General features: G+C 42.1%; 1 protein-coding gene and 1 long non-coding RNA gene across 2 annotated transcripts in view; both read right to left on the reverse strand.

Moving 5' to 3' along the window:
- The window catches only part of DLG2 (discs large MAGUK scaffold protein 2), a 1,500,569-nt gene that overhangs the window by 481,932 nt on the left and 991,143 nt on the right, over window positions 1-27,494 (reverse strand).
- LOC122457875 lies at window positions 5,084-26,144 on the reverse strand. The gene is made up of 3 exons (XR_006277564.1): window positions 26,130-26,144; window positions 21,452-21,456; window positions 5,084-5,206 (listed from the first exon to the last, which is right to left on the reverse strand). It is a non-coding gene; the product is annotated as an uncharacterized LOC122457875 (long non-coding RNA).

Genomic DNA, 27,494 nt, shown 5'->3' on the forward strand with positions numbered 1-27,494 from the left:
TCATCAAGGATCTACAACCTATCCTGAAGGACGACCCATCACTCTCACAGATCTTGGGAGACAGGCCAGTCCTTCCTTACAGACAGCCCCCCAATCTGAAGCAAATACTCACCAGCAACCACACACCACGCAACAGAACCACTAACCCAGGAACCTATCCTTGCAACAAAGCCCGTTGCCAACTCTGTCCACATATCTATTCAGGGGATACCATCATAGGGCCTAATCACATCAGTCACACTATCAGAGGCTCGTTCACCTGCGCATCTACCAATGTGATATATGCCATCATGTGCCAGCAATGCCCCTCTGCCATGTACATTGGCCAAACTGGACAGTCTCTACGTAAAAGAATGAATGGACACAAATCAGACGTCAAGAATTATAACATTCAAAAACCAGTTGGAGAACACTTCAATCTCTCCGGTCGCTCGATTACAGACCTAAGAGTGGCTATCCTTCAACAAAAAAGCTTCAAAAACAGAGTCCAACGAGAGACTGCTGAATTGGAATTAATTTGCAAACCGGATACAATTAACTTAGGCTCGAATAGAGACTGGGAATGGATGAGTCATTGCACAAAAAGAAAAGGAGTACTTGTGGCACCTTAGAGACTAACAAATTTATTAGTTTTTTATTTTATTTTATTAGTTTATTATTTATTTATTATGCTCTAATAAATTTGTTAGTCTCTAAGGTGCCAAAAGTACTCCTTTTCTTTTTGCGAATACAGACTAACACAGCTGCTACTCTGAAACCTGTCATTACACAAAGTAAAACTATTTCCCCATGGTATTTCTCCCCCCCACCGCACCCCCCACTGTTCCTCTGATATTCTTGTTAACTGCTGGAATTAGCCTACCTTGCTTGTCACCATGAAAGGTTTTCCTCCTTCCCTCTTCCCCCCCCCCCCCCCCCCCCCCCCGCTGCTGGTGATGGCTTATCTTAAGTGATCACTCTCCTTACAGTAAAAAGAAAACGAGTACTTGTGGCACCTTAGAGACTAACAAATTTATTAGAGCCTAAGCTTTCGTGAGCTACAGCTCACTTCATCGGATGCATTACATGTAAATGAATGATGAAGTGAGCTGTAGCTCACGAAAGCTTATGCTCTAATAAATTTGTTAGTCTCTAAGGTGCCACAAGTACTCCTTTTCTTTTTACGAATACAGACTAACACGGCTGCTACTCTGAAACCTCTCCTTACAGTGTGTATGATAAACCCATTGTTTCATGTTCTGTGTGTGTGTATATAAAGCTCTCCTCTGTTTTTTCCACCAAATGTATCCGATGAAGTGAGCTGTAGCTCACGAAAGCTTATGCTCTAATCAATTTGTTAGTCTCTAAGGTGCCACAAGTACTCCTTTTCTTTTTGCGCATACAGACTAACAGGGCTGCTACTCTGAAACCATACAAAAGACAATCTTTCTTTAACTTCTTTCCTTTGTAGTAAAGGCAAGTCAGCTGTCTTGCTGACTACAACATTTAATATTATGGAATACATGATGCAGCTCTTCTCTGTTTTACATTTTCTTAATCAGTATTTCTAAGCTGATTTTATATTTTAAATATACCCTTAAACCTTCACCAAGTAATCATTCCAGATTACTACATATTTAACTCACTGAAACAAAGACATTATTTTAAATTAATCAGTCACAGAGGTTTAGAATGTTCATAACCATGTTCATTGCTTTTAGAAAAGGGAACACTAATTTACTTTGTGTGATCTCCATAACAATAGACATATTTATGAAATGTCACCCACTTTAAAAATATAAAAATATGTTTCCAAAGATTTTAGGCATAAAATCTATATGTCTGAAGATCCAAGCATTTAAGGCTAAAGATGATTGTGCATCTAAAAATCTATGCAAGGATTTTTTAGAGATGAGATTTTATAATCTTCACCAACACACTAATTAAATATTTTTAAAGCAAATTTTAAATTAAGGTCCTGTAGACTGACATATTCTGAGTAAACATTACAGTAATGCACAACTGTTTTTGTCAGTTAATTCAAAAACTGACAGTATATATCTGGGGGTTGGCAAATGCCTGTTAAATGGTTTCATTACCCCTTGAATGGCTCTTTAACAGTTTCAGTGTTGTGCTAATAGGGCTGGCAGGCTGGAAGGGTTTTTCACTTTTAACTACTAGATCCCCTCAGGAGGAAGACTCGAAGCCTGTAGGAAGGGTCAGAACAGGGATAGGAAAGCCGGGTGGGTGGACACTAAGACGCAGTGGTGCCCCAAATGTTCAGGTGCCCTATGCAGCTGCCTACATTGTGTATGCCTGAGGATAGCCCTGATCCACACAGTTGCTATTTCCATAGTCACAATGCATTCACTTCCTTCTTCCCAAAGGGGATTTTTGGAGCACCTAGTCTAAATGTAAACAGAGTTGGAAAAAGAAAAGAAAAGCATTTGAAAGACTCTTGGGATCTTTAAGTTCAAACACAAAATCCTAAAGGAAGATGACTGAATATTCCTGCTATTACATTTATGTAGTTTGCCATCATCCTGTTTGTGTAGTTGCTCAGCATGCAGAACTTGGTAGAATAGGTAGTCTATGCAATTCCCTAGCATGTTACATTTCACTATAAATTAGTTGACGCTCCCACAATACTTATTTTTATTTTTTTTATCTGAAACAAGGTGTGTGAAATTTTTCTCCCCAACAGTTATGCTCAGCAGTACATCCGCTCTCAGTAAAACCTAGACAGTAAATGAAATGCATTTGTTAGTGTCCATATTGTCTTTTGTAAATACATATCAGAACTCTTGATTTTTCCTGCCTTTGAGCCAGCCCTACCTTTTTGCTATTAATAAGTTTTAATTTAAAAGCCCATTTTATTTCACTTATGTAGGAGACCCAACTGTCATGATGGAAAGTTTTCGAACTCTGTTGTCAGCCTATTAGGAAGAGAAGTGGGGCTCACAAGCATTGAAAATGCAGCTTCAAATGTTATATAGCTATTTTACATTATATTTAATCACTTTACACAAAAGATATCCAGTCTATCACATGAACGTTTGCTTAAGTGCATGAAGGTTTCATCACTTGGCTCGCATGAAACTCAACTACATAGTACTTTGAAATCAAACAAGATGATTTTGTTACATTACAAATATATGTACCAACTATATTAACCACCACTCTTATAACTGTCTGCAGTGATTTTGGGAGGGTGGGAGTGAAAGCAGGGGAGGCCTCTTCAGCCTGAACAATCTCAAGTGACAAATATTACCTAACAGATGCCGTGCCTGCCCTACTGTACATCTAGGCATGGTAGAATTCCTTTTTGTTTGTTTTTTATAATTTTGATGGATAATATAGATGTTCATTTTTCATTATTTTTTCTATTTGCATTTTCACAAAACATTTTTTGTTTCTTTATATACATTTTTAACACTTGCAGGAAGTTAGGGGGAACAGGTAATTCAATGACAATAGGCATTGAGATTCAAACAGTTAAAACTTTTTAACCCTTAAAACACAACTGCCAACATCACATATCAAAATATACGAATACCCTAAAATCAAACTCTCAGATTCTCAAGCAGCATTTTTCTTACTTTGCCTATCTGTAAATTTTGATTATTGATGGAAATATTTTTGTTTGAGAGGAATAACAGAGACTTGGTGGGGTAACGCACATGACTGGAGCACTGTTACGGATGGGTATAAACTATTCAGGAAGGACAGGCGGGGGAGTTGCACTGTATGTAAGAAAGCAGTATGATTGCTCAGAGCTCCAGTACGAAACTGGAGAAAAGCCTGTTGAGAGTCTTTGTGTTAAGTTTAGAGGCGAGAGCAACAAGAGTGATGTTGTCATGGGCGTCTGCTATAGACCACTAGAACAGGAGGATGAGATAGACGAGGCTTTCTTTGAACAACACAAGTTTCCAGATCACAGGCCCTGGTTCTCATGGGGGACTTCAATCACCCTGACATGTGCTGGGACAGCAATGCTGCAGTACACAGACAATCCAGGAAGTTTTTGGAGAGTGTTGGGGACAACTGCCTGGTGCAAGTGCTGGAGGATCCAACTAGGGGCCGTGCTCCTCTTGACCTGCTGCGCACAATCAGGGAAGAATTGGTAGGGGAAGTAGAAGTGGGTGGCAACATGGGCAGCAGTGACCACGAAATGGTCGAGTTCAGGATCCTAACAAAAGGAAGAAAGGAGAGCAGCAGAATATGGACCTTGGACTTCAGAAAAGCAGCCTTTGACTCCCTCAGGGAACTGATGGGCAGGATCCCCTGGGAGGCTAATATGAGGGGGAAAGGTGTCTAGGAGAGCTGGCTATATTTTAAAGAAGCCTTATTGAAGGTGCAGGAACAAATCATCCTGAAGTGCAGAAAGAACAGCAAACATGGCAGGCGACCAGTTTGGCTTAACAGAGATATCTTCGGTGAGCTTAAACACAAAAAGGAAACTTACAAGAAGTTGAAACTTGGACAGATGACTAGGGAGAGTATAAAAATTGCTTGAGCATGCAGAGGTGTAATCAGGAAGGCCAAAGCACAATTGGAGTTGCAGCTAGCAAGGGATGCGAATGGCAACAAAAAGGGTTTCTACAAGTATGTAAAAGAAGCACACTCACCCATCCGGCGCCTCCTCCTGGTCATTGGGTATTAGCTCTTTTCCAGCCTGGAGCGCTCTCTGCAGGCTGGTGATCTGCACAGCTCTGGCCCCCATGTCCCTCACAGACGCCGGTGCCCCTTTCTCTGGGGTTCTGCCACCTAGCAGTACCCCCACACTCTGTCTCTAGGTCTCCCCTTCCTGGGGAACCCTCAACCCACTATCCCCACCTTGCCTTAGTCTGGGCTACTGCAAGTCATCACCAAGCCCCCGCTCCCTGGGGCAGACTGCAGTGTAAAGGCCACTCATCATAGGCAAGGGGTTCGGACCTGTTGCCTTCCTCTGCCTCCCAGTACCTCTATGGGCTTTAGACCTGGCTCCCTACAGCCTGGGGAGTCACCAGCCTGGAGTGCCCCCCTCAGCCTGCTCCTTCCCCAGCACTGCACCACCCTCAGTACCCTGTCAGGCAGCCCAGCCTGGAGAGAGACTGGTTGGGCCTCTGGCTCACAGCGTTTTTATAGCGGCCAGCTGGGGCCTGATTGGGGCATGGTCCAGCTGTGACTGCTTCTCCAATCAGCCATCCCCAGCCACAGCCCTCTCCAGGGCTGCTTTTAACTCCTTCTATTTTAAGACCAAGGTAGCCACGCCAGTACAAGGTATGTTAGCAACAAGGTGGTCAGGGAAAGTGTGGGACCCTTACTGATTGGGGGAGAAAAGGAGTACTTGTGGCACCTTAGAGACTAACAAATTTATTTGAGCATAAGCTTTCGTAAGCTACAGCTCACTTCATCGGATGCATTTGGTGGAAAGTAAGTGGGGAGATTGCACGATAGAGATCTTGTAGATGTTTGTCTCTGTCTGAGGGGTTGGAGCAAATGCAGTTATATTGTAGAGCTTTGCTATAGACAATGGATCGTGTGATATGATCTGGATGAAAGCTAGAGGCATGTAGGTAGGAATAGCCGTCAGTAGGTTTCCGATATAGGGTGGTGTTTATGTGACCATCGCTTATTAGCACCGTATCTATCATGCATTCTAACAACTACAATACCCACCTGCTGAAGTGAAGAAACAGATTGACAGAGCCAGAAGAGTACCCAGAAGTCACCTACTACAGGACAGGCCCAACGAAGAAAATAACAGAACGCCACTAGCCATCACCTTCAGCCCCCAACTAAAACCTCTCCAACGCATCATCAAGGATCTACAACCTATTCTGAAGGATGACCCATCACTCTCACAGATCTTGGGAGACAGGCCAGTCCTTGCTTACAGACAGCCCCCCAACCTGAAGCAAATACTCACCAGCAACCACACAACAGAACCACTAACCCAGGAACCTATCCTTGCAACAAAGCCCGTTGCCAACTCTGTCCACATATCTATTCAGGGGACACCATCATAGGGCCTAATCACATCAGCCACACTATCAGAGGCTCGTTCACTGCGCATCTACCAATGTGATATATGCCATCATGTGCCAGCAATGCCCCTCTGCTATGTACATTGGTCAAACTGGACAGTCTCTACGTAAAAGAATAAATGGACACAAATCAGACGTCAAGAATTATAACATTCAAAAACCAGTCAGAGAACACTTCAATGTCTCCAGTCACTCGATTACAGACCTGAGGGTGGCTATACTTCAAGAAAAAAGCTTCAAAAACAGACTCCAAGGAGAGACTGCTGAATTGGAATTAATTTGCAAACTGGATACAATTAACTTAGGCTTGAATAGAGACTGGGAGTGGATGAATCATTACACAAAGTAAAACTATTTCCCCATGTTATTTCTCCCACCCCACCCCACCCCCCACTGTTCCTCAGATGTTCTTGTTAACTGTTGGAAATGGCCTACCTTGCTTGTCACCAAGAAAGGTTTTCCTCCTTTCCCCCCCCTGCTGCTGGTGATGGCTCATCTTAAGTGATCACTCTCCTTACAGTGTATATGATAAAACCCATTGTTTCATGTTCTCTGTATGTGTATATAAATCTCCCCACTGTATTTTCCATCAAATGCATCCGATGAAGTGAGCTGTAGCTCATGAAAGCTTATGCTCAAATAAATTTGTTAGTCTCTAAGGTACCACAAGTACTCCTTTTCTTTTTGCGAATACAGACTAACACGGCTGCTACTCTGAAACCTGTGATTAGGTGAGGCAACCTAGTGACAGATGATGTGGAAAAAGCTAAAGTACACAATACTTTTTTTTGCCTCGGTCTTCACAGACAAGGTCAGCTCTCGGACTGTTGCACTGGACAGCACAGTATGGGGAGGAGGTGAGCAGCCCTCAATGGTGAAAGAACAGATTAAGGACTATTTAGGAATGCTGGACATGCACAAGTCCATTGGACCAGATCTAATGCATCCGAGGGTGCTGAGGGAGTTGGCTAATGTGACTGCAGAGCCAGTGGTCATTACCTTTGAAAACTTGTGGTGATCGGGGCAGGTCCCAGACGATTGGCTAAAGGCAAATATAGTGCCCATCTTTAAAAAAAAGGGAAGAAGAAGAAACCAGGGAACTACAGACCGGTCAGCCTCAGCTCAATCCCTGGAAAAATCATGGAGCAGGTCCTCAAGGAACCCATTTTGAAGCACTTGGAGGAGAGGAAGGTGATCAAGAACAGCCAACATGGATTCACCACAGGCAAGTCATTCCTGACCAAGCTGATTGCCTTCTATGATGAGAGAACTGGCTCTGTGGATATGGGGAAAGCAGTGGACGTGATGTATCTTGACATTAGCAAAGTTTTTGATATGGTCTCCTATAGTATTCTTGCCAGCAATTTAAAAAAGTATGGATTGGATGACTGGACTATATGATGGATAGAAAGCTGGCAAGATCGTCAGGCTCAATGGATAGTAAGATGGCTAGATCGTCAGGCTCAACGGATAGTGATCAATGGCTCGATAGCTAGTTGGCAGACAGTATTAAGCGGAGTGCCCCAGGGATTGGTCCTGGGGCCAGTTTTGCTCAACATCTTTATTATTGATCTGGATGATGAGATGGATTGCGCCCTCAGCAAGTTTGTGGATGACCCTAAGCTGGAGGGGAGGTGAATAAGCTGGAGGGTAGGGATAGGGTCCAGAATGACCTAGAGAAAGTGGAGGATTGGGCCAAAAGAAATCTCATGAGGTTCAACAAGGACAAGTGCAGAGTCCTGCACTTAACAAGGAAGAATCCCATCCATGACTACAGGCTGGGAACAACTGGCTAAGCGGAAGTTCTGCTGAAAAGGACCTGGGGATTACAGAGGATTAGAAGCTGGATATGAGTCAACAGTGTGCTCTTGTTGCCAAGAAGGCTAATGGCATATTGGGCTGCAGTAGTAGGAACACTGGCAGCAGATCGAGGGAAGTGAATATTCCCCTCCATTTGGCACTGGTAAGGCCACATCTAGAGTACTATGTCCAGTTTTGGGCCCCCCACTACAGAAAGGATGTGGATAAATTGGAGAGAGTGCAGCGGAGGGCAACAAAAATGATTAGGGAGCAGGGGCACATGAATTATGAGGGGAGGCTGAGGGAACTGGTCTTAATTAGTCTGCAGAAGAGAAGAGTGAGGGGGGATTTGATAGCAACCTTCAACTACCTGAAGAGGGGGTTCCAAAGAGGATGGAACTTGGCTGTTCTCAGTGGTGGCAGATGACAGAACAAGGAGCAATGGTCTCAAGTTGCAGTGGGGGAGCTCTAGGTTGGATATTAGGAAACACTATTTCACTAGAAGGTGAAGCACTGGAATGGGTTACCTAGGCAGGCGGTGGAATCTCCATCCTTAGGGGTTTTTAAGGCCCAGCTTGACAAAGCCCTGGCTGGAATGATTTAGTTGAGGTTGGTCTTGTTTTGAGCAGGGCTAGATGACCTCCTGAGGTCTCTTCTAACCCTAATCTTCTATGATTCTATTAAACATACCCAGCCTAAAACTACCTGAAGGGGGGTTCCAAAGAAGGTGGAGCTAGTCTGTTCTCAGTGGTGGCAGATGACAGAACAAGAAGCAATGGTCTCAAGTTGCAGTGGGGAAGATCTAGATTGGATATTAGGAAAAACTATTTCACTAGGAGGGTGGTGAAGCACTGGAATGGATTACTTAGGAAGGTGGTGGACTTTCCATTCTTTGAGGTTTCTAAGGCCCGGCTTGACAAAGCCCTGGCTGGGATGATTTAGTTGGAGTTGGTCCTGCTTTGAGCTAGATGACCTCCAACCCTAATCTTCTATGATTCTATGAGTGCATATGGTGATATCGACGTTTACCAACATTTTCTGATAAAACTCTAATCCTTCCAAGTTTACGTATATCTATTAGAGAACTCTTAGAGTAAGATTCACCATTTCCTTGTATTTATATAAATGCAAATGATTATAAGACATCATCATTCTGGTCTGGCACAATTTTGCACCCACTATTCACAGATATAAATGAATATACAATGTGCAGAGCAACTAGGGTGACCAGACATCACGATAAAATCAGGACTGTCCTGATTTTTAGTTCTTTGTCCTGCATCCCTATCAATGTATGGTCGGGACTCCATTTGTCCCGATATTGCGGCTTTGGCCGCTCCAGCGGTTTTTTTTTTTTTTTTTGCTTCACCAGCTCGGCTGTGGCCCCTTTCTTTAACTTATTTTTGCTTCCCCCATGTGTCGCGATATTTTGTCCATTTCATCTGGTCACCTTAAGAGTTGGACCCCATGACCAGATCCACAAATGTACTTGGGCACACTGTAGGCACCTGGACGCCTATCTTTTGCTAGACCCCAGAGAAATTCATGTACCGGGGAAGACAGATGTGAATCACTTAACTCTCATGCAGAGCCTGATCCAGTAGCCATGCTTAAAGGATGCCTGCTAGATCAGATCCCATTCAGATCTGGCCAGAGGAGGAAGAGAAGGTGGCAGCGGTTGTGCTGCTCCACTTATCACTTTTAGCCTGGTGGCTAAAGCAGTCACCTGGGACGTGGGAAACCTGGGTTCAATTTCCCCCTCTGCCTGAGGGGAAGAAAGAATTTGAACAGGGATTTCTCACCTCTCAAGTGTGCTCTATCCATTGAACTGTGGGATATTCTCATGTGGGTCTCCCTCAGGCTCTCCTGTTGAATCTGTTCCACTGTATGTATATAAATATATAAAGAGTCACTGGGCTGGGGAAGAGCAAGTAAGAAAGACTCTGTAGCCAGGTGGTTAGGTCATGGAGGTGGGAGGCCTGTGGTCCAGTCCCCCTGCTCCAATGACTCATTTATCCAAAGTGGAATAGTAAAATTCCCATTAACTTCAATAGGAGCACTAAGGCAACAAATGAACACTTTTGAAAATCTCATCCTATTTCTTTACTATGATTGAATCAGGCCTTGTTTCCTTAAACAAACATTAGCGCAATATTTTTCACACAGCTTTGCTCCCTAAGCCCTTGTCTCTGGATTCATTTTAGGAGTCCACCTCAAGGATACACCCAAGCTATCCTTTGGCGTCCCCTGTTAACAACAACTGGACTATTCTTCTATGTTACTGGGATGCTTTCCACATCTGTCATTCAGAAAGGAAAAAAATCATGAAGAAGCAGTCTATCAGCATAGGCTAGAGAACATTCCGTGTGTACTGCAGTGAGGTAAGTCGTTTAAAATTCTGCTTGTAAAATACAGTCACAGAAAAACAAAGAGCAACCCCCTCATAGCAGTATCACTTTTTCAACTATCTGTTTCCCTGGACAGTCCTAGCTACCCTCAGAAAAGGAATTGAAAAGAGACTTTCATCCACTCTATCTGCTTTCAGGAGCACAGAAAATCATCATCTGCAAATATCCCTGACAGTAAACCTCCTCCTTATTTTGCCATCTCCATCCATCTTAGGCACTACATAGCCTCCTTACTGTAGTATCACAGTGTCTCCCAATTGTAATGTATTTATACTCACAACAACCCTGTGAGGTAAGGAAGTACGACCATCCCTTTTTTACAGGGGAACTGAGGTTCTGTAAGTTATCCCCTAGGTCACACAGGAAGTCTCAGATAGAGGGAATTAAACCTGGGTCTCCAGAGTTCCAGGCTACCACTCGACCAGCCTTCCTCACACAAAATAACATAATACTTTGCCAATGTAATAATTAGAGAAGGAGCACGTACTCCTTTGTCACCACTGTAACATGTCTCAATGCTGCAGGACACACCCAAACTAGGAATTATTTGTGGAGTTTGTGGTTGACATCTTCTTGTCTTTTCCCAAGATTTCTTCTTGGGATCCACTGCAAATACAGTAGGAATTAGCCATTAATATTAAATAACATCAGACAGTAAGCGTCTGATGGACTTACATTATTGTACGTGTAGCAGCCCGAAGAACAGGATTGGGAGGAATTTTAATGCATTGCTGTTTTCATATTCATATTCAACCCACAAGCATGATTATTTCAATCATAAAACATCTCTTCATTCCCATATCTGATTGTAAAAATGTGCAAACTTACCCTAGAGCCAAATATATTTTAATGCATAGCCCACTTTTTCCCTACATTTTTTTAATAATGACAACAAGGTGTAAAATCCATAGAGTCTGTTCGGCATTGCAATTTTATTTTGCATGCTCCTGTATGTTTTTATGTAGGTTTATTACTTACTGGTATTCTCATGAATTCAACAAAAAAGCTAGGGTATTCACTGTCATCTGGGACAGACAATGTAAAACAAAAGCATGCCAATTTCCTTTTTATTTAAACGATATGCTTGCATCAGGATTTATAATTGGTGGAATACTATTCCAACACAAAAATATCTGTAAAGTAATTTGGAATTCCTCAAATGGCGTCACCATAACCAAACTGACTGACTAGGTATTAGAAGGAAATTTAAGTCAACTCTCCAGGACTTCAGAGCACACAGACAAGCTGACATCAGAAATGACCACAATTTATGTGTGGCAAGATTGAAGATGAAATTGGAAAAAAAAAACACAAAAAGCACCAAGGAAATTGACAGCAGAAGGCTAACAGACAAGACATTATAGCAGCAATTTCAAAGTAATTGGGAAAATGTTGAAAGCTTGTGGTGATACCACTGATGAAATCACTGAACTTTTCAACGAAATATAGGACCAGAAAAAGCCTCCAATACAATGGAAAAATGACATTACACTCAAAATACCAAAAAAGCAAATGCAATATCTGGCAAGGTCTTACACTCCTTTCACTGACTAGCAAAGTATTCTGTAGTATCATCATAAACAAAGTAGTTACCCCTGACTGAAATAGGACAATTCTGTCTCGTAGCAACTTTTGAGATTTTGAAATTTGTTTTAGTTTCACATTAAAACAAATCCAAAACCTTTTGAACAATTTTGCAAAAATAGAATTGTGTTGAAACCTCCATTTTCAGATCAATACATGTGCCTGTGGGAGACCCAGTTTCAGAGAAGAGTTTTTCATGCCAGATCGCTCTGATTCAGGCAAAGCAAGGACTTGAACGTGGTATCTCATCTCCCAGGCCATTGTCCTAATCACCAGGCTATAGATCATGAGTCTCTCACCTTTTAGACAAAAGCATTATCGGAACTGAAATGTCGCCACAAAACGTTTTGGGGCTTTGACAGAATATGTATTTCACTGAAATTTCATTTAATCTAAAATGTACCCTTCTGGATCCCTGAGTTTCTCCCTGTGATCTTCACTCCTGTCCCTGTTTTTTTTTTCATTTGTTGTCCCCCGAAATCATTTGAGACTTGATTCTAGTAGCACCTTCCCTTAAGCTGGGAGGCTTTAGCTGTGGGCCTTTGCCTACCCATGCCCAGAGCCTCAATAGGTAAAATGGTCCAACCAGCTCTTAAAGCTTTTGAGGCAAAAGCTAAGGGCAGAGCAGGCTGGATTTTGACCTGAAAGATCCTGTGGTGATCAGAATTTCACCTTCAGAATAGCCATCAAAAAGAGCACTGAATGGCAAAAACAATTCCTCGTAAACTTCATAGATTTTAAGGATGTATTTAAACAATCTTCCAACAAGATTCACTCTGAAATATCTTGAAATGTTATTGTATACCAGTATGAATAATTAACTTCATCAAGGCTTTATATCAAGTACAGCTTGCACAGTTAAAGCGAACACAAACTTGAGTGAATGATTTAACATTGATGTTGGTGTCATCCAAGGATTCATTCTCTGACCTCTCCTGTTTGGCATTGCCATTGACGTCATCAAGAGAAAATAAAATGTAGACATTATGAGAAAAAGTACAGAAACAACACAGGCATCGCAAGGCTAAATTACAGTATACTAGAATATTTAGATTTTGTTAAATAACAAACTCAGCCTGAATACACCCAGGCTGATGCCGTGCATCTTAGGAGGTCTTGGTACAATTTGAAACCCTCCAGTACTGGAGATAACAAATCGGGTAGCACAGCATCACTTGGTGATGAGGCGGACAATGGATGTGCAAGGTTTTGTGGTATCCCCACCTGATATTACCCAGGGCAAAGATTGCTCCAGCACAGTGGGAGCCCCCCTTATCCGTGCCCTCAGAACTGGGGGATCCAATGGGGAGGTGTAGTAGCCAGGCAAGGTACTAACAAACTTAAACAGGACTTTATTTTTTAAAGTAGAAACCTCTTTTCCAAGCTGCTGCTGCACCCTCAGTAGTTCTCCCTCAGCCTCTTCAACTCTTCCCCCTCATTCCTGTTTCCTGTCCTTTCAGATTCCCAACAGCCAGTGCTCCCAATTCTAATAATTACAAGCTACATCTAAACACCACATTCCCTCCTTTCTTAAGAAGCTCTCCCAATTACAATAAACGTTGTTCTAACCACAGGAACAAATAGGAAACAAGGAACTATACTGTTGACAGAAATATTACACTAAAAACACTATGGATACTAAACAACATGGTCTCTAGTCCAGACAGGTGGTTGCCTGGGTCTGACAGGCCGTCTCTCAAACCCCAGTTCCAGTGCAATGTCTTGTTATGTTGATACTACAGTGAAGTCATCCAATGCAGACTGGGTGTTGGCATAATCTCCTCTTGGTGCATAGGCAGGTGCAAGATAAGCAGCATTCCATACACATCCATCGGAAAGTTGATAGGTGTAAGATCCCTTCTTCTCTATGATTTTAAGAGAAGCTGTAAATTTATGGTCCTCTTTGCGTAAAATTCCAGGTTTTCATATTCTAATGAGGGAACCACACTGAAACTTTGGCTCCTTAGCACCCCGCCGCTTGTTTGTGAAAGTCTTATACTTTGCTTGGTTCTGTTCAACTGTTTTTCTCACATTATCCTTGGTTGGGGCCTCGGGTCGTGTCTTTAACAATCCAGCAATGTTCAGTTTAGTATTCATCTGTTTCCCATGCAGCGACTCTGTTTGTGATCTTTGTGTTGTGGCATGTCGTGTAGCCTGGTATGCTTGCAAGAAATCAGTAGTGAAGGTTATCCACAATTGCCCTTCCAGTTTAGCCATTTGCAAACTCTCTTTCAATCTTCTGTTAAACCATTCGATTTCCCCATTGGCTTGAGGATAGTATAGTGATGATCTTATGTGTAAAATGTTCCTCTCTGCTAGAAAAGTTTCAAACTCCAGGTAAGTAAATTGACTACCATTATCTGAAACCAGTTCTTTGGGGTTACCTTCCCTGCTAAAAACTGAAGAGAGGAACTTAATTACTGTAGCAGAAGAGTTTTCTGTTGTAAATGCTACCTCAGGCCATTTACTGAAATAGTCTATTAAGGTGATGGCATAACGACAGTCAATTGGAGCAGTATCAAAGGGTCCTACAAGGTCAATTTTCCCCATGCAGATTCAGGAAAAGGAACAGGCTGTAATGGAGGCGTACATGTCACTGCTGTCTTATCATGCATTTGGCAAGTGACACAGGATTTTATGAGTGCTTCAGTTTGAGAGTCCATCCCTGGCCACCAATACAGATCCTGTAGTTATTGTTTGGTTCTGACAATTCCTTGATGAGTATCATGTGCCAGGTGTATGAGTTTTGACTGTAATTCTTCTGGCACAAGGAGCCAGTGTGTACCTCATAGCACACAGGCATCGAGCAAAGAAAGTTCATCCCGAACTCTAAAATAAGGCAGCAAAATTGGGTCAAGGTTTTTAGGGTTACTGGGCCATCTCTTTGTAAGAAATTCCCATAGTTTTTGTTGAATTGGACACGCTGAACAAGTAGTTTGAAATTGTTCTCTTGTAACTGCAGTAAGAGTGCTTGTAATAAGCGCAACTACTACATGCTCGTCCTCCAGTGGACCATCTGGTGAAAGCAAAGGCAGGGGAGAAAGGCAATCAGCTACTACATTTTAGTTTCCAGGCTTATATTCCAATTCATAATTGAAAGAGTAGTCTTGCAGACCATCTAGCAATATGATATCCTGCTCTTCCCAGTCCTTTCATGGTGAGCAACGTCGTCAAAGGGCCATGGTCTGTGTGCAACTTGAACGTGTGGCCTCACAGGTAAGTTCTCCATTTTTCAGTAGCCCAGACACAAGCAAGTGTCTTTTTCGACTGTAGAATATTTTCTCTCAGCATTACTTAGTGTCTTTGAAGCAAATGCAACAGTCCTCTCTGTGTTATCCTCATGAAGTTGTGTGAGAACAGCCCCAAGTCCAGAATCAGAAGCATCAGTAGTTACAACTGTGGGCAATGCAGGACTGAATAGTGCAATTACTGGACTATGTACAATCAAGTCTTTCACCGTTTTGAAACTAGCTTGTGCATCCATTGTCCACACTAAGGCTGAAATTCCCCATAGTAATTCTCATAACGGTTCAATGACAGAAGCATAATTGGGAATGAATTTTGCATACCAGGAGGAAAGACCCAAGAAGGGAACGTGCAAATCTGTTGGAGGAGGAGCATTTGAAATTGCCAGGATATGAGCTGGATCAGGTTTTAGTCCAGCCTGTAAAATTGTATGCCCCAGAAAGGGGAGTTCAGTTTGTCTAAATTTGCACTTGGACCTATTGAGCTTGAGGCCTGCTTTGCTGATGCAGTTTAGTACAGATTGCAGATTATTGTCATGCTCCTCGGAAGTATTTCCAAACATGATAATATCATCCAAATAGCACTGAACTCCATGTTGATTCTTCAAAATCAATGACATTTTTTGGAAGGCACTTGGGGCTGATGCGAGACCGTATGGAATACATTTAAAAAGGAATAGTCCCTCATGTGTAATAAATGCTGTGAGGTCTCTGCTATCTTCATGCAACATAACCTGGTGGTATGCGCTCTGCAAATCAAGAGTAGAAAACATCTTTGCTCCACGGAGTTCTGCAAATACTTATTCTATGCGAGGAAGAGGATAGTGTCAATCACAATAGCTTTATACGGCTCCCTTAAGTCCACACAAAGGTGAATGCCTCAACCTTCTTCTGTGTCACTACTATAGGTGAAACCTATTCCGAAGAGTTAATTTCTTCAATAATGTCCTCTTGAACAAGTTTTCTAAGTTCCTCTGAAAATGGTAAGCACCGTAATTTCTGTTGTACAGGCATCACATTATTCTGCATTTTAACTTTATGCAGAAACCCATAAGCACAGCTGAGTTTCTCCTCAACCTGGTGTTGGGTCCCAGCTGAAACTGGTGTGTGTACTGCAAGAGTGCTTTGCTGAGGAAGATCAATTCGTCCATTAACTACCCTGAGATTTAAAGCAGCCAATAAATCTCTGGTTTCAGAGTAGCAGCCGTGTTAGTCTGTATTCGCAAAAAGAAAAGGAGTACTTGTGGCACCTTAGAGACTAACAAATTTATTAGAGCATAAGCTTTCGTGAGCTACAGCTCACTTCATAAATCTCTGACAAGGATAGGAGTGCCTTTGTGGACAAGATAGAACTCTGCAGTTACACAGCAATCACCAAAAGTAACTATTACTAGCAGGCAGCCATGTACTGGAATATGTTTTTCAAATAGCACACCAAGTGAAGCTTGGGTTTAATAAGAGGCACATCTTTAAAGTAATGCAAATAGATGGAATCAGGTAGTATAGATTCTGCTGAGCCAGTGTCCAACATTAGCTGAATAGAGTGCGATTTGCCTGAGGGTATGGCGGAAACATTTACTGTGCACTTTATTTGTTCTGGAATATGTGCAGTAGTGATTTTGTCCACGCTCAGCACAATAACATCTGGTTATGCATGCACCTGTTGATTGAACTGGCTGCTGTGACATACTTTAGCAAAATGCCCAATCTTTTTGCAATGATTGCACTGAGCTACTTTTTCCGGACATCCTGTGTAGCTTGCAAGGTGCTGTGGGGATCCACATGCTTTTACTGTATTTTGAATTTGCTGATTTGGTGATTTTTCATTAGTTTTCCTCTTGTAATTGTTTGTCTGCAGCGATAGTCAACTTTTCTGCAAAGGAGTCACAGCCTGGACTGTGCCTCCTGTATCCATGCTCATTATTTTGGCTTCAGCTGTAGCTGACTCAATCCGAGTAGCAATGATTATTGCTTTTTCTAGTGTAAGTTGTGGTTCTAGAAGTAAATGTTCTCTTACACAAAGCATGGTTGTTTTCTCAATGAGCTGGTCTCTAATCATCTCATCTGCCATATTCCCATAGTCACAAGTTACAACCAGACTCCTCGGGAAAGCAATATGCTGCATTATAGTCTCCCCTGGTTTCTTCTCACGCTGGTGAAATCTGTAGCGATTAGTTACTACATTCACTTTTGGTACAAAAAAGATTTTTAATGCAGCGAGTTCAGTCTCATATTTTCGTCTGCAAGGGGAAAAGTGTAAAATATATGCTTCCCTTCTACTACAAGGCAGTGGATTAGCAGAGCAGGCTTTCTTACTTCAGAAATCTCTGTAGCACTGATTGCAAGCAGATAAGTCTCAAACATATGGATCCAGGCAGTAAAAGCAATTGGAGGCTCACCTGGGCTTTGTAGAAAGGGTGCAGGTGGGTTCAGAGGCAGAAGATCCATCCTCGTTGCCAAAATGTTGTAGTAGCCAGGCAAGGTACTAACAAACATCAACAGGACTTTATTTTTTAAAGTAGACACCTCTTTTCCAAGCTGCTGCTTCAACTCCTCCCCCTTCCTTCCTGTTTCCTGTCCTTTCAGACTCACAACAGCCAGTACTCCGAATTCTAATAATTACAAGCAACATCTAAACACCACAGGAGGCTACCGGAGGCCCAGGCAATCTTGCTCTAAAGAGGACAGATGACCACAACTTAGCCAAACAAGGGACTTTTCAGGGATTCCAAGGAGGCTACATGAATAGGGAGACAGCATCAGTGATCAGTAGAAGGTAGGCCAAGAACCCTTGTCTCTGCTGTCTGCATGGTACTGATCCTGGTGTCAGCTATGACTTCCACTGTGTTTCTATGACCTATTAACCTCATAACATGAGGGGGAGAGGAATGTAGATGCCTCTGACCTCAATTTTGAAGACCCCTCTAATTAGTCTAATGGTGCTGGGGGAACTATTCTTGATGGGGCCACCACTTGCCCTGCAACTTCTCAGTTTGATACAAATGAAAGAAGAGACATTGGCCCTGTGGATGCTGGTACCGGCATCACACAGTCATTTAGTCCTGGACAGGCATCGGGACCAACAGTAAAGCTGATACTGGGTCCACAGACACAGACTGCATCATAAGTGGTCTCCTAAAGATCCTATCTGCATTAGCAACCCTCTCGATGCTGAGCAGGAAGTCAACTGCATCCCTCCATCTTGGATAAACTGCAGCGCAGGCAATGGTAGGTCTGTCACCTACCTAAGGACACTGTAGATGATGCCATGGCAGTCGCATGTTCCCAGATAAGTGATGAATCAAGAACAGAAAGTCACGGCAAATCATCTGCTACTTGATACGTGATCAGTGTGGAAACCTACAATGTCACCTGCATCAGCAGCTCAAGTGATACATTAAATCAGCACATTCCTTGGCCACTTCCCCAGAACAGTCAGCTCTTACCCTTTTCTGGGCTAATGTCAGCCCACAGTGGGGTCACTTTCTGCCTCCACGGAGTGGAGACTAGGGTCACTTTCTGCTACCACCACCTCGAGTCAGGATGTGAGATGTGTGGCGCCAAGACTGTCTCTTGTTGTGCATTTGTCCAGCACAAATCTGGAATTCACAAGGAGTGGTGGATGAGATCAGGGGTGCTGAAACAATTTATATAGTTCTGAGAGCCACCGAACCAAACTGTGAACCCTATATATGATAGAAACCACTTCAAGCCAATGGCTACGGTAGCACCCACACCTCTAGTTCCAGCACCTATGGATGTGGTTAGTGGAGGAATGCTTGAGCAGCAGCCAGAAGGAAGAGATAGGGAAAGCACTAGGAATGAGGTGTCAGAGACGGGGCAGGGGGAGGTGTTTGGTTGACTGGAACAGGAGGCTGGGGAAAGTGGGACTGGAGCAGGAGCAGCTGAGGATAGTTAGGCAGCAGAAGTTAAATAGGGCAACCGGCTGATAAGCAGCTTCCAGTGAGGGGTAGCCATTCACATCAGAACCTTGAAGGGCTGTCAGGAGTGGCACAGCCATTCGGTCTGAGCACAGAGTTGGCCTACCTTTAAAGTCATCTGCTTCTTGTTATAATGCTTCTTGGTAACAACTCAGCATCTTTTTTCTTGCTTGTGAAACTCTATGTGCCTTCATACTACCTTCCCATTCCCTTTCTACGTTGTCTCTTTGCTTATGACCCGTGGAACCATTTGCTACTTCAGTGCTTTCGCTCTTCATTATTTCCCCTGCTTTCTACTCAATTTGTTCCACCTTCCTAAATATGTTTATACAGTTCATCACTGCATTTATTCATTTCCCCTCTCACCCTCTTTCTTCCCCAACCCTCCTAAACTAGTGTTGTCATTGCTCTTTTTTGGTTCTCTTATGCTGACTGAACTTGACTTTAATGTATTCTAGCTTTCTTCTAGTGTCAAAATAATGTAAGAAACTGCACTTTCTGACTAATTAAAGAAGCAAGAAATGTAAAGGAGCATAACATTGGGTCTAGTTAATCAGTTTTTGACGCAGCTGGTTAAACCACGACCTATGCAAAAAGCTGTGTTGAAGCAGTTTGGGTTTAACAAACATCTCAGGTTGGTTTTCCAATTAAAACATCTACATTTCCTTTTCTAAACTTTCAGGCCAAATTCTGTCCTCATTTATATCCATGCAGTCCCATTGATTCAGTGAAGATATAAGGAAGAAGAGCAGGTGTGTAGGAGGTTCAGATATTGACAGTTCAATTTGGAAAAGAAGATTGAAAATTCTTTTATCTGTTACAGTTGTTATTGCTATACACACTTACAAATATTTGTCTGTAAAATGTGCTTGTGGAAAAAAACACCCACATTCTTTCCCCGGTGACGCTGCATTGAGCAGCATGCAAGAAAGTAACAAAGGCAGGTCAGAAAAGGAGAGTGTGCTAGCCCATGGATGAGAAGGATGGATTAGAGAAGTGGTGGGAAGCACTGGGATGAACCGATCAGCTGAAGAGGAAGAATGAGAAACATGGCCGGGGGATAGGGGTTGACTTTCTTAAGGAGAGGTCTCTGAGAGAGGGGACAGACCACCTTTCAGTGGGGAGGGGAAAGGCAAGAGTGAAGAAGAGCTTAGTTCTCAGTGCTCAAGTGGTTTGCAGTGGCACTTCTTTAAGATAAAAAAGAGATATACATCTAAGGAGTGCCTAGCAAAATGGAACCCAAATCCTCAGTTCCTCTGGGAACTATTATAATGTACATATTAAATCAGTAATAATAATATAGTCAGCTCTAACTGACCCCCTTGTCAGCAGAAGAGCCAAGGCATGAACAAGCCTGGATACTGAACTATGTTCTCTCATCTAGACATGGTCTCTTCATGCCAGGGTTGGGGCAGACTGATGAGGCAATTCAGAGAAGCTTGCACTACCTCTGGCAGCTCTATTGAAGATTTCAGTGTTTATGGCTGCTTACCAAGCCACCATCAGCAGCATTTAAATCACGGTAAAACACCCCAACAATATTTTGGATCCCAAGAAGGAGGAAGCAGAGGGTGGTAAAGCTAAAGAGAAGGACTGCTTTTCTATTTAATTGATGCCAAGGGAGAGACAGATTCTCTGTTGCACTACGTCAGTGTAAGGCATTTCACAAGGTTCCTGCTTCTAGATGTTAACCCATCAAATTAAACCATACCGCTGCTCCTGACTTCAATAGATTTTTTTGCCTGCTCATCAACTCTTTTGATCAGGCCAAAAAAAAAAAAAAAAACCAAGGTGAGTTGATCTCTATGAAGCAGTCTATGTTAAAAAGAGGGAGCCGAACAATGTTTCCCTATCTCCATCCAATGAGGCTCCGAATATTGGCTGAGTGCCTTTTTGGGCTGTGAAGTGTAGAAAGACAGTTAGGGGAATGAAGAAACCACAGCCTTGAAAGTGAAGATGACTTTGTTTGGACTTTGATACCAACTGAGAAAGCTGGGCTTTTACTGTTGGTTGTGGTATTTAACACCTTGGGAAGAGGGCTCAGGTTTAGCAATTCAATACTTTGCTAGTATTAAAGTTTGTAATATTCAACCACATTTTATGCCATTTATCATTAAATATCTATACTCCAGAAGCAGGTTTGGGGCATGATCATTATCAGGGGATCCCCTTGTGCTAGACTGTGTATAAATATATAGGAAGACATGATCCTTCCCTGGAGCTTACAATTTTAGTCCCTGATCCTGCACTGACCCCTGCACCTAAACTCATTGCAGCATTGAGGTCTAAGACAACAAGCAGCATATGAAGGAAGGAACACAGTCAAATCTGCTAAAACATGTACATACATGAAAACAGAATTTTTACATGTAGCTATCATTTTAAAGAAAGTAAAAGCCAACCAACCTCCTCTGCTCCATAAATCATAATTAATTTAGCACCATTTAATATTTCTTCTACCATACTTTTACTGATTTTGTAAAGGTCCATGAAATATGCATGATCTAAAGTTGCTAATTGGAAAGTGGAAGCTTTTCTTTGATTACTTATTCCTTTCCTGAACTAATTCTAATTAACTCAGGGCTCAGTAGTGTACCTCAGACTTGTTCCCTCTAGTCTGAGTTAGAGTTTTCAGGGGAGTTGATTGTTTTTTTTTTCATTTCATGAAGGGCTCAGTTCTGCTGCCACACATACACTGAGTAGTATTTGCTTTATCATCATCATTTATTGCATATATTGTGGTAGCGCTTAGGAGCCCCATGTGTGAGGTGCTGTGCAAACAGAACAAAAAGACTCCAAACGCTTGCAATGTAACTATAAAAGAAGAGAAAAACGGTAGACGCAGACAGACAGATGGGGGAGCATAAGGAAACAATGACACAGTGCTGGTCATCATGACAGGCAGCATTCTCAGTGCACCAGATGCTTAACTGTAGTTAATTTTCTGTAGCATCATGACAAAAGCAAGCTCTAAAGAGGAATCTGAATGACGACCAAAAAAAAAAAAAAAAAAGAAGGGAGTTTAACTTGAAGAACTTGGCTATGAGTACTTGGCTAGTTCTCTATGTTTTTTGCAAATGAAATCAGAGCATTAGGTGTTGAATTGCTGTAATTCTTATTTAAGACAGTATTTTATATTATTTAATGTGAGCTTTCCTTGTGCATGTGTAAACATTTCATAATAACTTGAAATCTCATAATGAAAAGGTCTTAGGCCAGCTCCTCAGCTTATATAAATTAGCGTAGCTTTGCCAATGTAAGTGGAGCCATGACACTTTACACAAGCTGGAAACTAGCTTTTTTTTCCTTTTCTATTCCCCCCACCCTGTTTGTTTGTTTGAATTCCTGAACCTGGGCCAGCACCTGAATTCTGACTTGTTATCACACATACATAGTTTGGTTGGGGATCAATTAGAGAGAGGAAACATTCAGCTTTAAGAACTGCTGAAGAAACCTCCAGACTCCGGGGCATCCCAAGCAAGCCATTAGAAGAATTTTACACTTAACGGTAATAAATAATGAGGTGATAACTTCTGAGACAGGGATATTCAAAGAAATCAAAGGGAATTAGGTGCCTGCAGCCTACTAAAATTCAGTTGGGTATGGGCACCCAACTCCCTAAAACTCCTTTGAAAATCTCAGCAATAATGATTATGCATATTATTTTATATAGCACCTATAATATATAGGATCCTTGTGGAAGATGAGACAGCAAATTGAGGAAGGAGGAGCACACATATAATCATAGATGAACACAGCAATAAGATGTCACAAAGGGAAAAAATATATGCATAAAGGAAGAGGATTTAGCCAGGTCAAAGACACAGTTCTGTGGCACTTTATGGTGGACGAAAAGAGATATGAAACCTCCTTTTGAAATAAACAAGGAATGGTTAGAGAGGCAGGATTCAAATCATCAGAGTTCTGGAGGCACCAGCTTCTTGCTTGAAGTACTGAGAGAGGTAGAATGATTGATAGCATAGATAGATTAGTTCTCTCACTCACTGTGTGTGGGCGCACGTTACTGGATTTTCTAAATATAGCAAAACTTCCATAAATGAAGAGTAAAACAAATAATCCATTAATTTTATATCCAGTGACAAACGCTAGATGGAGAAAGCCTCCACTACTGATCTCCTCGTCCAATCCAGACAAGGGCATTTTGTTTTCATAATTTTTACTAGTTTTACAACCCCACTCCAGGGATAATTCTTCTGCTCTCAAGCCCATCAGTCTTTGTTTAATGAGATCAAAAGGCCCAATTCTGCCATCCTTACTCCATGAGTATTGCCATTTCAATCAATGGGACTAACTGTGCAGTAAAGTACTACTCAACATGAGCAGTAGTAGCAAAATCACACCCAGAGTGTATTTTATGAAATACTGAAAACTAAATTTAAACATACTCAGGAATCCTTGAACCTAACTACATTATTCTAATAAGAATTCTAATAAGCTTAACCATGAACTCACTAGTTATAACAACATTATTTGTATTGCGGTAGCACCTAGGGAATCCAATCATAAACCAAGACCCTCTTGCACCATACAAACAATACAAGAAGGCAGTCCCAAGGAACTTACAATCCATATATGAATTGTTTCTGGGCAACTTGCACTGTAATGTATCTTTAAAGCTAGATTGTGCCAGTAGGCACAGTCCTGAGCAAGGGATGGTAAATTAGCTCAACCATGCCAGCAGTAGCCCCAGGAAGCATTGTGCATCAGACATATTCCCTCCATGCATCCCTCTTGCTCCTATACCACTGGCAAAATACCATCACCCCAATAATTTAGCTGCACTGGACAGCACAATGGAAAGCAGAGGCAACCCTCCACCTATTTTTGTACACCTGCTCCAGGAAATAGGGAGTGCGGTAACCCAAACCCGGTAGCCTGAAGATGGATGGACAGGACAGTTCTCATTTCCCTATATATTTCCCGATATATTAATTAAATCCATGGTTCACACTGCATGCCATTGAAGATTTACACTGTAGAATGGCTCTGTCTATCTGTGTAGTTAGGTTTTTACACCATCAAAGTGGTATCTGAGCACTAGTATTCTGAGGTATTATTACAGCAGAGGCTACAGCAACAACCATAGTTAAGGTTGCAAAAGGATTTATTTGCTCTTCCTGAGTTTCTTACACAACATTCAAACATGTTTCCCAGCAGCAGTACAAGAAATTCAGACTTTATCCCAATGCTTAGAGATGCTCTTTCAAAAACCACAGGGAAGATTTATAAAACCAGCTGCTGTTTCTGCAGCACTCTCCTTAAATTGATGTTAACATCACTCTTACCACCAATCAATTAGACAACAAACAGCTAATGATTGGCTTTTACAAACTACAGTGCTAAACTCAAAAATGTTTTACGATGGCAATATGCTGCCCTTTTTATTACATTACTCTTACATATGCCTTTCTTGGAGCGCTTTTGTTTTGAAGCATATGTAAGGGTTACACATAGACAGTTTTCAGTGATGTAATTATTGTGACCCTCAAATCTCTGAAAAACTTTACAGGACATTTTTTAAAGGATCTGCTGTTGCAGGAAAAGGATGGATCAGTTGTTTGTTACCAAGAACTCAATCTCCCATAGCATTTTGGATACCACCAAAAACTCTGACAAATAATCTGAGAAAATTCACCCAGATGTGCTCAGGTTTGAAACCTAAAAGGTGAAAGCAACCAAAACCCATCTGTTAAAATTTCCATTGAACACTCTCCAGCTGAGGTACTAATCCAATGTCTCAGCTATAATGCAGATGTAGGTTCGGTTTTCAAACCAAAAGCACAAAAAAGCAAACAGATCAGGACTTGAGAATTCAGCCACCCTACACAGCATCCTGGATGGCAAAGTCAACAAAATCTTTGGGGCTTTAAGGGGCAGCACTTTAAAGAGAGCGGGTCTGAAGGTAATAGCACTAGCTCGGGACTTGAGAGATCCACGTTCATGTATATACCTGTCTCACCACAAACTAACCATGGGTCTCAGTTTCACCTCAGTCTTGACTGTGCATCTTTCTTTCCCATCCTCTCGGCTTGGAACACCCTCTGTCTTCCAGCGCATCAATCACTTTGCCTCTCCTCTGCATCCTTCCCTATAAGTCACTTCTTCCATTTTGTCTTTCAATACTAAACTCATTTCCAGGAATGTCTGTGCCCACACTTTCAAGGAATTATTTATCCTTTCTATTGTGTGTCTCTACATTTGACTACAAATTCTGTGCAGGGAAAATGCCTTAAGAATTTGTAAAGCATGTTGTATACCTATAGCATAATACGAATAACAAAAATAATAATCTGGAAGATTCATAATAGGCAATATACCTGAACTCACTGTTTGCATGCCCCATGGTAACATTCATTGAGACTTCTTTTTCCATACCTACTGATTCAACTATATCTAATGGAGATAAAAGATACCTCTTCAAAAGTCTGTTTTTTCTCAAGTGGAGACCCTAAAGAACTTGTTTCTCAGCTGTTATTTTTCTTGAGAGTTTATTTTTTCCTGATTACATTGAACGTAGTCTTATCTTCTTTTTCTGTAATCCTTCCCCCTCCATTTTATATACAAAATAAAATCTGGTACCACCACCTGTCATTATTCTCCCAGAAACTTTGAAGTCCCAATAAAATTGCATTACCCACATAGGACTCATGCTTTATTTGTAAAATCTTTATTTTCAAGGAAGATTTACTATATATCATATTAGATACCGAACATTAAGCAATTTTACCTTAGTTTGCTACTTTGATGTTCCACATCATAACTTATTTTATGTTCACTATTTAAAAAGGTAGCATTTGACAACAGTCATTGCATTATGGAATATGAGATGCCATGCCATTTCCGTATTCACAAAACAGGTATCTCACGTACCACTACACATTAACTTTTGGAAAATGTCGTTGTAGTGGGGTGGCTGCCCCACTCCCGCAGAACAGGGGTTAAAAGCAGCTCTAGAGAGTGCTGCGGCTGGGAAAAGCTAGGCTAATTGGGGAAGCAGCCATAGCTGGGGCCAACCAAATCAGGGCCCAGCTGGCCTTATAAAAGAGCTCCAGGGCCAAAAGGGAGAGGAGTCTCTCTCTAGCAGTGGAGAGAGAAGGACCTAGCTGCCTGGGAGCAAGGTACCTGAAGTGGGGCAGTGCTCGGGAAGGGCAAAGGGAGCTGGGGAGCTCCAGCCTGGTAAACCCCAGGCTGCAGGCCTTGTTGAAGGCCTACAAAAGGTACAGGGGGCTGCAGAGGGGCAGCCCGAAGATGGACAAAGGCAGCAGGCCCTAAACCCTTGTCAATGCTGAGTGGCCATTACAGACTACAGTCTGCCCCAATGAGCAGGGGCTAGCTGATGACTGCCAGTAGCCATAGAAGCAATGTGGGTTCAGAGGGTTGGGGGTTCCCCTGACAGGGGAGATCCAGAGCGTGGGGGTACTGCTGGGGCAGAACCCCAAGGTAAAGGGAACTGGGGTCCGGGAGAGATATGGGGCCAGCGGCAGGTGAGACACTGGCCAGCAGAGGGCACTCTGGAGCTTGACATGAGCTAATTCCCAGGATGACCAGCAGGAGGTCCCACGGCGGTGGGTCTCACTCTGCTACAGTCGTCTTTTTAAATAATGCCTAAGTAGATTAATTTTGGCACACAGATGACTGAGAAGCAGATTCATAGATTATAAAGACAGAAAGGACCACCTAGTTTAACCTTCTGTATAACTAGGGCCCTACCAAATTCACAGTCCATTCTGGTCAATTTCATGGTCATAGGATTTTAAAAATCATAAATGCCATAATTTCAGTTATTTAAATCTGAATTTTCATGGTGTTGTAATTGTAGTGTCCTACCCAAAAAAGAAGTGGGGGGGGTCGCAAGGTTATTGTAGGGGGGCTGCAGTATTGATGTCTTTACTTCTGCACTGATGGTGGCGGTGGCGCTACTTTCAGTGCTGGGTGGCCTGAGGGTGGAGGCTGCTGGCTGAGAGCATTGTTGATTTTGTATCATTATAGTTTTTTAATGAAAATGTTGCATTCTAGATCAAACTTGTAATCTCATTTTTTTAAAAAAAAGATATCAAATTAATTTGATGGATCTATTTTCCATAAATCTGTGTTGATTAGCATTAATTATATCTCATATGCACCTTTTAAATATTGGAACATTAGCTTTCCTCCAGTCCTCTGGAACTTCCCCAGGGTTCCAAGACTTATTAAAAATTGACGGTAATGATCCAGAGAATTCCTTTGCCAGTTCTTTTAAAAATCCTGCATGCAAGCAAAGCCAAGATCCTGCCAAGATTACTGTGGTAATTAAAGATCCAATTGGATCTTGCACAAAATAGTAGAATTAGCCTCCATGTCCTCATTAAATTCAAATTTAACTGATTTCCTTCCACCTAGCTAGATTTGCCTTGTACTTCCAATTGGATATTGATCTTTTTTGAATACTGATCTTCTTCAATCCTTGTCTATGTTAGAGCTACAGTTGTTGGAGGTGAACTGGTGATA

Source organism: Dermochelys coriacea, chromosome 1 (assembly GCF_009764565.3).
Source record: "Dermochelys coriacea isolate rDerCor1 chromosome 1, rDerCor1.pri.v4, whole genome shotgun sequence".
Taxonomy (NCBI): domain Eukaryota; kingdom Metazoa; phylum Chordata; order Testudines; family Dermochelyidae; genus Dermochelys; species Dermochelys coriacea.